Source organism: Lissotriton vulgaris, chromosome 2_1 (assembly GCF_964263255.1).
Source record: "Lissotriton vulgaris chromosome 2_1, aLisVul1.2, whole genome shotgun sequence".
In the NCBI taxonomy this organism is placed as follows: Eukaryota; Metazoa; Chordata; class Amphibia; order Caudata; family Salamandridae; genus Lissotriton; species Lissotriton vulgaris.
Window position 1 is genome coordinate 466,503,502 of NC_141687.1, and position 15,792 is coordinate 466,519,293.

Below are 15,792 nucleotides of genomic sequence, written 5' to 3' on the forward strand. Positions count from 1 at the left end.
GCAGGAGGGTGCATGTGAATCTATGAAAGACACCAATACTGGATAACTGCAGTTACAGGTAAGTAACGCATTTCTTATCCAGTATTTGGGTGTCTTTCATAGATTCACATGCCTGAATCAGAGTAGCAAGCAATATATTATGCACATTTTTGATGGAACATCATATATAAGTCTGTAGATAATACATACCACGTGACTGTAAACCACCAAAATGCATTGTCATATAAATATTAGTAAAAGAATGTGCATACCAGTAAAGGATGAAGGGATGTTAGAAGGCTCACCTCACTGGAATAGATGGCGCAGCACTGCTTGGCCCACTGCTTCATCCTTCATCAGCTCAGTATCCAGGCAGTAGTGCCTGGTGAAGGTATGCGGTGACTTCCAGGTCGCCGCTCTGCCGATGTCCAATACCGGCACTCCAGCAAACAGTGCCGCAGACGTGGACATGGCTCTTGTCGAATGGGCTTTGACTCTTGAGTCCAAAGGTCGTCCGGCCTTGTCATGGCAAAAGGTGATCGCCGAGGAAATCCACCTTGAAAAGCTTTGTTTTGACAGGGGCATGCCCTTCCGTGGTCTACTAAAGGCAACAAAGAGTTGAGATGATTTTCTGAAGTGTTTTGTCCTTTCAATGTAGAATTTAAGACACCTCTTCAGATCCAATGAATGAAGAGTTTTCTCAGCTTCCGTGGTAGGATTTGGAAAAAATGACCTGAGGACCACTGGTTCGTTGAGGTGGAAGTCCGAAGGGACTTTCGGAATGAACCGAGGATTAGTTCGTAAGAGCACTCTGTCCTCCCTGAACTGAATGAAAGGGTCTTGGATTGAGAGAGCCTGCAACTCGCTGACCCTTCTAGCCGAAGTCAAGGCTAGGAGGAGGGCCGTTTTCCATGAGATAAATTTGATGTCCGCCCTATGGATGGGTTCAAAGGGGTGCTTCATTAATTGGTGAAGGACCACGTTGAGGTGCCACGACGGAGGGATCAGTCTTGGTCGTGGGAAGGACCTGTATAGGCCTTTAAGGAACTGCTTTATAAGTCTGTTAGCCCACAGGGATGGACCCTTAGAAGTCCTTGTGAATCTTGAGATCGCCGCCAGGTGCACTTTAATGGATGCGTGCGCATGGCCCGATTGTGCCAGATGTAGCAAGTATGGTAGCAGCTGCTGTGGAGTGATGTGGAAAGGGTGTAGGCCTTTGGCCACACACCAAGAGCAAAACCACTTCCATTTTAATGAGTAGGTTTTATTAGTGCTGTCCGCTCTAGCCTTTGCAAGGATGTCTCTGCACTCCTGCGGGATGTTTAGGTGGCTGAATTCCTGGTGTTCAGGAGCCACGCTGACAATTTTAGAGAGCTCAGATTCGGGTGAAGTACCTGTCCTTGGGACATTGTGAGCAGAACTGGATGTTGACGCAGTCGAATAGGTGGTTGAGCCGAGAGGCGGTGAAGATCCGTGAACCAGTGCTGCCTCGGCCAGAATGGAGCGATCAGGATCAGAGTGCAGGGCTCTGACTTCATCTTCCTGAGAATCCAGGGAGATGAGTTTGACTTTCCTCTCCAGAGAAGGGAAAGCTTTGATACGTTCCGTGTCTAGAGTCGCCCAAGAAAGGTAATGACCTTGTTGGGCTCTAGTGTAGACTTCTCGTGGTTGAGAGTCAAACCTAGACGTTGGAAAATGTTCAGACAGGCGCTGGAGGATTTGGCTGCGCCTTTCGCAGATGGTGCCTTTGCCAGCCAGTCGTCCAGGTATGGGAAGACCTAGTGTCCTTGTTGGCGAAGGAAGGCTGCCACAGGCGAGAGGCATTTGGTAAATATCCGTGGTGCAGATTTGAGGTTAAACGGGAGGACACGAAATTGGTAATGTTGCCCCGCTACAGCAAATCTGAGGTACTTCCTGTGGCCTTTGAGGATAGGAATATGGTAGTAGGCGTCCTGCAGGTCTAAGGACGTCATGTAGTCCCCTTCCTCCAATAGTCCCAGGATGTCCTGGAGTGTCACCATACGGAACGATTGTTTCTTTAGGAACACGCTGAGTGCCCTGAGATCCAGGATTGGTCTCCACTTTTTCCCTTTTTTGTGGATCAGGAAGAAGTGAGAGTAAAAACCTTTCCCTTTGTGGGTAGGTGGAACCTTCTCTATCGCTCCCTTCTGCATCATGGAAGCGATTTCCTGAAGAACCAATCGTAGGTGCCTGTGGGACCGTTTGCGAGGTGGTGTTGTCAGGGGAATTGTGACAAATTCCAGAGAATGTCCGAACTGAATGAGCTGGAGCACCCACCGATCAGTTGTTATCAATCTCCAATTTACAAGGAAGTGTGTGAGTTTTCCTCCAATTTTGCAGAAGCTCGATGTTGGATGGATGGGCCATTGACACAAGTCATTGACGGCCGCCAGCGGGTTTTTTCTGGTTCTTCCCTCTATAGTTAGACTTGCCGTAGGAAGTCTGACGCCCTTGCTGTTGTTGTCGCGGTTGGTATTGCGTTCTGTTCTGGCTGTATGAATAAGAGGACCTGTTCTGATATTTTCCTCTATAAGAGGATTGTCCTCTGTTTTTGTTCCCACGAAAGGACTGGTTTCGGAATTGCAGTGTCCCATGGGCTTTGGCAGTGTCCGTGTCTTTTTTGATAGTATTTAAGGCCTCATCAATCTTTTCCCCGAAAAGATGCTGGCCGTCATAAGGCATATCAATAATTTTCGTCTGCACCTCCTGGCGAAAAGAGGTGGCCTTGAGCCAGCCTTATCTTCTGAGTACAGCAGCACCTACCAATTGCCTGAACCCGGTCAAGGCGACATCCATTGCGCAGTCAATGAGTTCAGAAGCAGACGTCTGGCCTTCCAAGAGGAGTGATTGAGCTTCATCTTTTACATCCTCTGGCAAGTGAGATAGGTAAGGTGCAATATCTGCCCAAAGTTTCCGGTTGTAGCGGTCCAGGAGTGCAATGGAATTTGCCACCTTTACTGTCATGGCTGACGTGGTGGAAAAACGCTTGCCAATAGTATCCAGTTTTCTGCCTTCCTTGTCAGGTGGTGTTGACAAAGGCGATGCTGGTTTACGTGAATTTTTCTGCGCCGCCTGAGTTACCACAGAATCTGCCTTGGGGTGACCTGTGAGGCATGCTGGCGCTGATGAGATTGCCTTGTATTTCTTTTCAAGCCTGGGTACCACTACTGGAATTGAGGCTGGTGTTTGCATTAGTAATTTTCCTTGCTTCCATTTAAAGTCAATGATGGGAATCGACTTGGTTGTCTTTTTGGCTGGTTCCTTGAAGTCGTACAGGAAGCGCTCAGTTTTTTGAGTTTCCATAGCCATATGGAATCGCTTGGCTGCACGCTCTACAAGGTTATGGAATCCACCAATGTCTGCGGGTGGTGATTCCGAGGACTGTGGTTCCGGGGAGGCCGGAGAAGGAGCGATATAGTCTTGATCTACATCTGGGTCAGACTCATCTCCACGGACTTCGCCCTCTTCTTGGTCTCCTTCTTCGTCAGCAGACGAATACATTTCCTGCACTGGCTCTTGTTCTCTACTGAGTGCCAGTGGTGGAGGCTTGTGTCAGGCCAAAGGAGTGGGTGCTTGTACAGTAGCAGGCACAGGTGTAGAGGGCTGCTCCGGGAACCGCTGCTTATAATCTTGGATTACAAATTTTAGGTCTGATACAAGGGCCGCTGGTAGGCACACCATCGGTGTAACCTGTGTGTGGACTCGAGTGTGGACTGAATGTTCTACATGTTCCACCTCTTCTAATTCCTCATCAGTGCTTTGGCACTTAACCACAAGGTCTGATGGCTTGTGGCTTGTGTGTACTGTTCTTCCTCCGACTCCTCGCCTTGTAATAGACAGGTTGGAGGCAGCTCTTGCACCTTACTGGGTGACGTCAGGTCTGGCGTAATTGGTTTCCTCGTGATCTTAATGGCGACATGGGATGTCTGTGGCGGCAGGGTATCCATGGTGTGAGAAAGTAACGCAGACTCTTTCCATTTTCCTGTTGGGGTTGTCAGATGCGGCGCCGATGACGACGATGCATCTCCAGGGATCGTCGACGACTTCGTAGACGGTGTCGTCGTCGATATCACCTTCGTCGACGGTATTTTCCCCGTCGTCAACGGTGTCCCCGTTGACGGTGTTCTCGTCGACGTGTCCTTCGTCGACGGTATTTTCCCCGTCGTCAACGTTTTTGTCGTCGACGTGTCCTTCGTCGACAGGATGATCTTCGTCGACGGGACCATCGTCGTCGACTTTGGCTTCGACGTCGACTTCGTCGTCGAAGATAAGATCTTCGTCGTCGATGGAGTAAATGGAATGGTCGACGACACTGGCATACTCGCCGTCGATGAAGGCGTCGTCCTCGTCGACGATGCTGTCGTCGTCGACACTGTCGTCGTCGACGTTGACGCAGTTTTTTGCGCTGAGGAGATACTCGACGCCGTCGTCGTCAAAATCAGCGGTTGCTTCCTGACGACAGGAAGAACCTTGCCAGACACTGAGGTTTTGCCCTCTGAAGACTTCTTGAGAGTCTTCTTAGGAGGGATGTCTGAGGGGCTAGGGGAAGTAACCCTTGGCCTCTTCAAGGAAAATTGTGAGGTACCAGACACACTCTCATGTCTTCTGACACCAAGTCATCTGTTCTGTCCTTCAGTCTGTTCAGCCAGAGTAGTAGACGTCCTTCTCTGTCTTTGAGGGTCTTGCTTGAGAAGGTCCTACATATTTTGCAGTCCTTGGCTAGATGTAGAGGCAATACAAGCAGGTTTCATGCTTGTCCTCTACATGGAGCCTTTTCTTTCCACACGAGGAACAGGCTCTGAAGAGGCCCTTTTTCTGGGCATCAGCCATAATGTAATACATTTTGTAAATTCGTTTTTTAAAGTAAGAAGTAGAAATCCTGAGGAGAACTCAGGAAGAGACTCCCTAGCACAACGTGCGGTAGACAATCTGAGAGACCTAGGCTCCTGACAGGAAGGTTCTAGAAGGAGGTGGTAGCTGATTGGTTGGTTTTCTTTACTTGGTCCTTTTTACAAAAGGACATAGATGGGCCACTAAGGTGGGACCCTTGGGCCTACTCTAGTTTGGTCCTTTATACAAAAGGAAGTGGACAGGCCACTAAGGTGGGATCCTTAGGCCTATTTTTCTCTATGTATGTCTATAGTTCATTACTTTTTTATATACCGGAGGCTCCCGTCTCGACGACCGGGAATGATTCAGGCATGAGAATCTATGAAAGACACCCAAATACTGGATAATCGTGGATTGCCGCATTGGTGCAAGCTGGGTGGGACACACACTAGGGAGGGGAGACCTGGGTCTTCCCTGTACATTTCAAAGGGTGCCCTTTGATTAAGATAGAGGTCACAAGGTAGCGGTATGGCCACATCTCATGACGTAGATGGAGACAATAACAAAATCATAGAGAGTAGGACTGGGAGCCATGGGCTAACCTTTTGAGACATATCACTGTGACTGACATTCAAGTGTGAACTCTTGTCACTCCCATGGCCTGCGTTGTGGGACTGTCACCTTCGGGGAGACTCACGCTGTGGTATATAAGGTCTTTCTAAAGGAAAAGAGAGCAGAGGATTAGTCACTTCAAACAGAAGCAGAACTCAAACATAAAACTTCAAAAACTCAGTCCCTAAATCACATTTGTTGTAGGGCGCTTGAGACTCCAGTAACTCATCTGCTAAGCAGTCAGATTGGCTGTTTGAGGAGGTGAAGCTCTTTGTGATCACAACTAAGGGCCAAGGCCAGCTAGCCTCCCTGCTTGGTGAGGGGACAATACCCAGGGAATCCAAGACCACCTGCTTGGAGCCTGAAGCATCAGCACCTGCCTGTTTGCCAAGACCAGGGTGTCTGGGAGGGACAGGAAAGCGTTGGAGGGAGCAAGGCCCGGTGGAAAACTCTGTCAAGTGGACTCCCAGTGCGAGGTTTGATGAAACGGATGCTGCACTGATGTCATTGCCCATGTGCAGGACAGAGTCGGAGACCCATAAATGCTAAGTGAGGACTGCCTTCATGCTAGCGATAGAAAAACTGTTGCGCAGTAAGGGTCAAAGCCTGTGTGGTAATGTTGCAGCTACCTCATATGCCTGGCTCGGCTGCCATGGTAAAGACTGTAGAGTGGTAAGCGTCAAAGCCTTGTGATACTTGAGGAAATTTGATTGGGCCAAATCTCATAGACTGTGAGTGGGAACGATGAGGAATGTGACTAGTCCAACACTGCTGAGCAAGTGAGGACGTCAAGGGAACATGGTCATCCAAGTTTGCGTTCAAGGATCTGAGCGTCTAAATCAAACCTGCCAACTCCACTGGGAGTGTTGAGATATTTCCCCACAGGAGGACAGCCTTGCTGCCGACACATCTGATCGGGACTTGAGCCGCTGCGAGTGCCCGCAGACAGGAAACACTCCAGAACTTTGCAAGATTCACTCCTACTGGAGTGTGTAAGACTTCTTTCAGGGAATCTCGCTGTTGAGAACGCTTAAGTGCTAAGACACTTTTAACTCGAATGTAAGAGTCAGAGTAGACACTTGAGACACGACTGCTAGAAGAAAATTTCCATGGATGTGTCAAAAGTGAATGTGGAATAACCACCATCACTAATGCGGGCAGTGGGGTGGGACAAAGAATTGACGAACAAGTTACTTACCTTCAGTAATGCCTTAGCTCAGTAGTTACCAAACTGTGCACCGTGGGTCCCTGGGGAGCCATCAAACCTAGCCAGGGGAGCCGCACACCAAGCACTTTAATGCATTCAATGTTGAAGTGGTTGTTGACTTCAGTTAAACTAATTAGACTTAAATGCTTGATGTCGATGATTTGTAAGTCACGTGCCTAAAGCTGTAAACATAGTGCTTAAATGATGGCATGTCGATGGAGATGACATCCATATTTCACTGGTTCCCCACATTCCAACACTCCCAAAGTAAGTGGAAGATGCCTGATTTATTTTGTTAGACTCGTTTATAGTTCAATTTTTTTCCAAATGCATTTTACACCAATGCAAGTTATCAGGAAAGTACAGTTGTCCTGTCTATTAAACACACTAACTACTAATAAGTATTGACATTTGTACTTGAACCATAGGTACTTCCAGTACACATTTCTTTCAGTACAGTACGATTCTTTGAGACCCTTACGGGTGAGTAGAGGCGCTTAACAAACCCATGATTGATTGTTTGAGTACAAACACATTTCCAGACAGGCCTGCTCTCTCCTTTAGCACAGGGAAGTTAAACACCATAATGCCAACATTTGGAAGCAAGAAAGAGGGACGTTAAAAAGGTAATTTTAGGGAGGAGACAGCAAAAAGAAAGATGGACGTGGTTTAAAAAAATCATGAATCACCCTGCTGAAACAGGTGTGTTGGCACGTATATGACATGGGTAGAAATGAAAGTGCATTCAAATATTCTTCAACCACAGCAACACTTTGGCAATGGGGCCTACATGCATAGGGGTGCTATCTAGCACTGTAAATGGGATAAAAAAAGTTTGAGAGGGTACTTTAAAAACACATGGATAAAGAAGTGTAACTAGGAATATTTTATTAGAGGTGCCACCTTAGTAATAAGAAACACCCTGCGAATATGATTATAATACCGTCATCAGCTTAATCCCAACTATCTTCTGGGAGAAAAATGTAAGTACTCCCGAGGCTGGGCTTGCATCTCCCCTACCCCCCAAAAAAGTAACAGTGTGAGAGCCACAGGCAATGGCCAATGAGTCAAGGGAGCCGCGGGTCCAAAAAGTTTGGGAACCACTGCCTTAGCTCGAAGAGACTCTTTCTAGCTACAGATCCCTTATCTTAGTATAATTCCCAGCCATCAGACTGGATCCGGTAGATTTGAGCACTATACCTGCGTGCTGGTAGGTGGTATTGTTCAGGTCCATGTGGCGTCATGGGTGTCATCTGCACCAAAGTGGCATGCTTGGTACCTATATAGGTGCTACCTCGGCGGACTGACATCAGTTTCTTTCACAACTTCCCAAGCCAAGAGCGTGGAGCCACAACGAGCACTGACCACTGGTGTGTTAAAAGAAGACCCTTAAGGGGGTGTTCTCTATATCATAATTGATTTGCAGAGTAGGGACGATAGCTGGGTCGGTAAGGAATCTGCAGCTCGATAGAGTCTCTATCAGAAAGGCGTTACCAAAAGTAAGTAGCTTGTTCATCTGATAGAGCCTTTTAGCTCCAGATTACTTACCTTAGAATTGGTAACCAAGAAAAACCTCCCTGGATGTGGAGCTACGAAACCAATTAGACCAGAATGTCCTCTCAGGACTGAATGAGCAAAGTGCCTGTCAAGATGGACCTGACTGTCCAGGCAGGGGTTTGGTGAACATGTACAGCAAAGCCCACATTGCTGCCTGAAAGATATCCAATGCTAAGATGCTGTGCCCTAAAGCAGAGGATGCACCATTGTCTCTGGTGACGTGAGGCCACAAGTCCTCAGGGCCAATGTGTAGCAGATCTTAATGCATTAGACAATACATCGCAAGATGGTCATTTTCTGTACTGACATCTCTCTTTTTTGCTCCAACATAACCAAAGAAGAGTTGTTCATCCACCAGTATTCTTTCGTGTGGTCTATGTAGAATAACAATGCTCTTTTTGGAACCAGTAAGTGGAGTCTATCCTACTCGTTGTAGGGATGATGCAGAGCAAAGAAGGTAGTAAGGGTGATGTGCTGTCCTAAATTGAAAGGGGTCACAACCTTCAGAAGGAAGGAGTCAGGTGTACAGAGAACCAGCTTGACCGGGTAGAAGGTGGTATAAGGAGAGTGAATGGAGAACGATTGAAGTTCGCTGACCCTCATAGCGATGTTGTGGCTGCAAAAAAGGCAGTTTTATAGTCAAGAGCCTAAGAGGGCAATTGTGCAGAGGCTCGAATGGTGCACACATGAGAAAGTTGAGGACCAGGTTGAGGTCCCACTGGGGTGTTCAAAAATGGCAAAAAGATCTAAGAAAAACTCTCATAACTGTTGAAAGAGATCATGCACCACCTTTGGATAGAGATGCCATTTGTCATCCACTAGGTATCACCGGCTGAGTTTGTCTGCTCTGGCGTTCGGAAAGCCCATCATGTGTTGAGCCACCAATTAAATGCTCTGACCATCTAGCCATGTTCACAGACGTAGGGCCTCTTGACAAAGGGACCACGACCCACCCCACTCTGCCTGTTGCAATACCACATGGCAATGGTGCTGTCCATCAACACCTGCACTCGTCTTCCCTTGATCACAAAAAGAAAAGGCTTCCAGAGCTAAGCAAATCCCCAGGAGATACAACAGGTTGATGTGGACTCTGCCCGAGATGAGAGGTCTCGGTTTTCCATCTCTCCTAGGTGGGAACACCAGCTCAGAAGTGACACATCTGTCACTATAGTCAGCTCTTGTTGGGAGGAGGGAGGTGCTGTGGTCTGCCACTGACCCAGTCGTGGTTTGTCAACCATCATCGCAGATCTTTTGAGGCTCCCTCTGAGATCTGGACCATGTCGGAGAGATTCCTCTCTTGCTATTCCCACTGGGATATCAGGTTCTACTGCAGAGCCCACATATGCCTTCTAAGTGACCAGCAGGATTCAGGAGGCCATGAGGCCCAACAGCCTCAGAGTCAGTCTCACTGAAATCCATGGTAGAGACTGAAACATCATAGCCTGAATATCCTGGACTCACCACTCCGGAAGATAGGCCTAAAACGGCACAGTGTCTAGAACTACTCGGATGAAAATGAGCTCCTGTGAGGGAGTCAGGTGTGACTTTAACATGTTGCTAGTGAACCCCAGCGAATACAAGAGATTTGGCCAAGTATAAAGGTGGGAGAAAACTGCCTAGGGTGGCCCGCTCCCATCAACCAATAGAAAATGCTTGTGGCCCACCATGAGCCACAAGTGTGGTACAGAAATGTGGAAATATATGTTCTGCAAGTCCAATGCTACCACCCAATATCCAGGGTTGAAGGCAGAGAGAACTTGGGCTAGTATGACATTTTGAATTCCTCTTTCCTTAAGAAGAGGGATCGACTATAGGAAGAAGTCCTCCTTCTTTCTTTTTTTGTACCTGAAAGTAGCCGGAATAATAACCATGACCTACTTCTGATGCAGGCACCTTCCCTATGGCTCCCATTGTCAAAAGAGCCTGCACTTTGTGATGGAGCAACGAAAGATGGTCCTCCATCATCCCATTGTAAGTGGGTGGCACAGGTGGTGGGGTAGTCATAAAGGGGGGAGGAGTAGCCTCCTTGGATGAGCTGAAGAACTCAGCGGTCTGATGTCACTGACCGACAGTGGGGCAGGTGATGGCATATACTGCTTCCCAATAGATGCCCATAATGGTTGGAGGGCAAATATAGAGGTTTGGATGCAGCGGCTGCAGGGGAGTAGTGGACTGACCCAACAACTAGCGGCCTGTCCCACGATGTTTGTGGGACCTGAGCCCTCTACTACGAAAAGGCTGGGAAGCCTGTTGGGCGTGGCTGGAGACCCCTGCCATGGCCTGGAAAGGGGCAGATTGAGGTTAACAAGGGGCTGTAGACAAGCCCGAGGACCTGGCAGTAGCTCAGCTGCCCTTAAAGCATTCCAGTGCTGAATCCATCTTCTCTCCAAATAGGCGCGAGGCATCAAAAGGCATGTCCAAGAGGGAAGACTAGACATCCCCTGCAAAACCAATTGCCTTCAGCCAGGTGTGGTGCAACAAGGCCACGGATGAAAAAAACGCTCTGCCCAGCGAGTCAGTCGTGCAGAGTCCACAGTGTATGGTGAACTTTGCTGTCTCTCGCCCATCAGCAATAGCCTGGGTGAATATGGCTCTGGCCTCCTCCAAGACCATGGGCAACACTTTGTGCAATCGAGTCTCATATCATATGGGAATAATGGCCCAAGAGGCACGTGGTATTCACTGACCGAAGTGCTAGGATGACCGAAGAGAACATTCTCTTACCAAAGTCGTCCAGCTTCTTGATCTCTATATCCAGTGGAGTGGTATTAAAAAAGGCCAGGTTAATTCTGGATTTAGAGGCTTGGACCACCAAGCTCTCTTGGGTGGGGTGCTGGATGGGATCCCCAGTAGTGGGGCGAGGGTGGTGGACAACTATCAAGTACACATGTGGCCATGTGCAGGTCGTGGACAAGCTCCAAGTAGGACAAGCACCGAGTAGGAAATCTGTAAGAGCTTTATTGAAGGGGAGACTCCCGACTGAAGCATCTTCATCAAGACATTCGTTTCGGCGACCACCATGCGCAACTGAAGGTCTCGCCACCAGTTCTGCTTCATGTCTAAGCATGTTATGAAAATACAGGGTTAAACCCACTAAAGTCAGTAAGGACCTGGGTAGTAATTAGAATGAAAGGAAGGGGTCCTCAGACATAGAACAAAGAATTACAAATTTATTTCATTTGTATTAAATTAATTCAAAAAGCAAAGCTATTGGATGCAAAAGAGTTTAATTCAAAATTGCATATACATCCTATTCAATGGATTAGAACTCATAGTACATTTATTTAATATCAACAAGTTTATATACATGTGCGTGCCCACATTCACAACGGGGAGGGGTGAAGTGAGGGAAGTGTCAGGGATAGGATAGAAGTGGTCTGAATCATTCAGTGACAAGTCTTATTCTTGATTTGAAGACTATGTACATGTGGTCCCTTAGAGTAAAGGCCCCACCATGAGGCTCGTAAAGAGTCCAAAATACGACTGGCAAACAAAGGCCTAACTCCGTTAGAGCCGTTAGTGTCTCGATTGGGGCCGGAGTTGGTCAATGATTGTGTAGTCTAGGTTTCGACCCGAATAGACAGTAGGAGTCTTTTCCTTACAAAAGGGTCTTCGTCAGGACAAAGAAGTTGTGGGTGGGCAACCTCCTAGGGGACAATTAAAAAACAAATTAGAAACACACCCATCCAGTTATGAATTCAAAAGAGGGTGGAACAATGTGAACAATTAAAAACCGTGTTGTCTATCTGTGTCGGAATCACATATAGTTAGGTTGAACGGTAACTAGAGACTATCGCTCACCTATCGTGAGGGGCGAGAGGGGCTGGATCAACAGAAGGATGGATTCTCCCGGACCGGAGTAGTGATTTTTAACTGTAGATAACAAGGAAAAAACTGATGTTTCTACAGATCTATTGGATGTCAGCTAGTACAGACAAGATTTAAACAGTAAACAGAGCTTGTTGGGTCATCCCTTTTCCTTGTTTGTGAAAGCATCTAAGCTCAAAGGACACATATGAGCGCAATGGTTAAATGCATAAAAAATCCCTCGGTGGTGACAACATGCCTCATTGTTGTTTACCTTTGACCTCTAAAGGTTAATCTTGACAGTTTCTTCTAAAGTTTCTTATCGGTAGTTAAATTTTCAAATTTTTCAGCCTAAAGAACGAGAGAAGGGATTTATTGTCATAAACTAGAGGCATCATTACTATAAACGCTCAAGATGTCTCCAAAAGTTCATCCTCAAAGGGCTTACCACTATCATTTAGTTTGTTAGGCGGACAGGAAGGATCCTGCGTAAATGGTACCCTGGGTAGGTGCACCAATATGTCATACTACTCCATGTAGCTTACCTAGGAATTATTTTGAGAAACGCCTAAATATGGAGAGAAAACAGATTTAGAATTTAAACTTAGTGCTTGCACCTTTAATTAAAAAAAAGGGCTATGAAATCACTCTAATATAGAGGTATCATTAACAGAAAAAGCTCCAGGAAAATATCCTATAAGGCTTACCACTGGTGTACAGTTAAATTAGCAGTCGAAATGGATTCTGTATAAGGTTAAATGTTCCAATATGTCGTACTCCATATAGGTTAACTTGAAATGAGTAAGTGAAAACCTAAATGTAAAAGGAAAAACTGATTTTCATTCTCTGTTCAGTGCATGTGCATTCAATGAAAAAACCTGGCTGTGAATGGTTCTATTATAAAGTTACCGCTTCTTATGGACAGATGGTTCTGAGAGCATCTATCAGGTTGAAAAGTATTGGCTTTAATTTATGCCTGGAAATTGAGGGAAAGAGAAAACAGTCCAGTTCACTTATTATTACGCTTCGGAATGTGAACATAAAAATAAGGGGGACCTTTCTGATTTGATTCTTACCTCCACAAATGACGGCTATCATTGGAGGAAGACTGGATCCTACGCAATGTTCACCGCCTCCTACAGGTGAATAAAAATAGAACGCCCATGGGTTCAGGGAAAAGGCCCGAGATTCAGCCGCAATTTGTAAAGGACGAGGGGCTGGATGAAATTGTTACCTTAGGACGTCTGCGAGTCCGCCCAAAATTAGATCATAGAAGGCTCAGCGCTCTGTCACAAAACCGCAGGCATACCGTTCCCGTCCCGTTTGAGACTCGAAATGCTCTATCTCAAACCTGCCCCCTCAAACCTATTACTTCCTGGTTGGTTTGATGGGGGCGGGGCCTCGAGTCATAGGGGTGGAAAAAAGACTCTACCCGTTAGAAGCCTTGTAGTCCAGATTAACCTCGAGTTGTGGAACTACAATTTTTAACACATTAGATTGTATTGTCCATCTATTAATTTATTGCGGCGCTATTAAATCTCTTCTCTCAATAATAGTAGTACAAAATAAATTTCCGGACATATCGAAGAGGTCAAACTTGTTTTTTTCTTTCTTACCAGTCAAGGAGAGTCTACCCCAACCAACCTTGCTAGTAAAGGATAGAATACTGGTGATATACAATTATTAACCATACATTTGATGATTCGATAAAATTTTTCATTGTGATTCATCTAGACATTAGGATTTTTCTTAGCACATACATTCCATTTGTACATAGTAGAGTGCACTTATCTCATAGGATAGTGTAAACTCATGGACTAAATAGTTCAGGGAGATAAAAATATTTGCAGAATCCACATACATATGAAAAGGAATTATACCAACGTTGTGTTATGTATTCTCATTGTAATATACTAAATGATAGTGGTAAGCCCTTTGAGGATGAACTTTTGGAGACATCTTGAGCGTTTATAGTAATGATGCCTCTAGTTTATGACAATAAATCCCTTCTCTCGTTCTTTACGCTGAAAAATTTGAAAATTTAACTACCGGTAAGAAACTTTAGAAGAAACTGTCAAGACTCTAACCTTTAGAGGTCAAAGGTAAATAACAATGAGGCATGTTGTCACCACCGAGGGATTTTTTATGCATTTAACCACTGCGCTCATATGTGTCCTTTGAGCTTAGATGCTTTGACAAACAAGGAAAAGGGATGACCCAACAAGCTCTGTTTACTGTTTAAATCTTGTCTGTACTAGCTGACATCCAATAGATCTGTAGAAACATCAGTTTTTTCCTTGTTATCTACAGTTAAAAATCACTACTCTGGTCCGGGAGAATCCATCCTTCTGTTGATCCAGCCCCTCTCGCCCCTCGCGATAGGTGAGCGATAGTCTCTAGTTACCGTTCAACCTAACTATATGTGATTCCGACACAGATAGACAACACGGTTTTTAAATTGTTCACATTGTTCCACCCTCTTTTGAATTTTGAATTCATAACTGGATGGGTGTGTTTCTAATTTGTTTTTTAATTGTCCCCTAGGAGGTTGCCCACCCACAACTTCTTTGTCCTGACGAAGACCCTTTTGTAAGGAAAAGACTCCTACTGTTTATTCGGGTCGAAACGTAGACTACACAATCATCGACCAACTCCGGCCCCAATCGAGACACTAACGGCTCTAACGGAGTTAGGCCTTTGTTTGCCAGTCGTATTTTGGACTCTTTACGAGCCTCATGGTGTGGCCTTTACTCTAAGGGACCACATGTACATAGTCTTCAAATCAAGAATAAGACTTGTCACTGAATGATTCAGACCACTTCTATCCTATCCCTGACACTTCCCTCACTTCACCCCTCCCTGTTGTGAATGTGGGCACGCACATGTATATAAACTTGTTGATATTAAATAAATGTACTATGAGTTCTAATCCATTGAATAGGATGTATATGCAATTTTGAATTAAACTCTTTTGTATCCAATAGCTTTGCTTTTTGAATTAATTTAATACAAATGAAATAAATTTGTAATTCTTTGTTCAATGTCTGAGGACCCCTTCCTTTCATTCTCATGTCTAAGCATGGGCGAATTTTGCGAATCTGGCGTTCGCGAATTTGCGTATTTGCGAACTCGCAATCCGCAAAAATCGGCAAATTCTCACTTTTTTTTGTGTTCCCAAGGGTTTCTGCCGGTTCGCAAGGGTTTTGTACCAGTTCGCAATTGCGAACTTACTTGTCGGCTCGCAACGGTCGCGACTTTGTTGTTTCTACGTCTGGTTCATCATCACAGGTTCACAGCACCCTCTGTTTCACCACTGCCACCCTCCGATTCACCCATGCTACCTGCCCTACTTCAACTGACATGAATTAATTTGGGGTTGATTAATGTGTCACTGAATTTAAACTTCCTGTCTGGCACCTGCTTCCTTATCTGTAATTTGCTTTCTGTTGCAGTGCAATTTTTTTTCCCAGGACCTTTGTGGCCTACTTGTAGCTATTCTATGAGCCTGCTGTGAGGGTCAGAGCAGGGTCATAGAATAGTTGCAAGTAGGCAACTGAACTCTGGAGGGGCCCCTCAGGAAGCACTACAGGGAATGGTTACTAATGATGAGTGAACTTTGCACCTGCTGAGTGCTTTCAGTTTTGCAAAACTCGTTTTTCTGCAGAACAGCAACTGTAATGCCCCAAACAAACTTACTTGTGAAAGTTGACTTCTAATCCAAAAGTGATCCAAAAAAAGTCAAAAAGGCCTCAAATCCAAAAAAGTGCAGGCAAATGTCA

General features: G+C 45.8%; 1 protein-coding gene across 2 annotated transcripts in view; it reads right to left on the reverse strand.

Annotated features, from left to right (window-relative positions):
- The window catches only part of PMS1 (PMS1 homolog 1, mismatch repair system component), a 1,062,426-nt gene that overhangs the window by 696,858 nt on the left and 349,776 nt on the right, over nt 1-15,792 (reverse strand). The window lies entirely within an intron of this gene.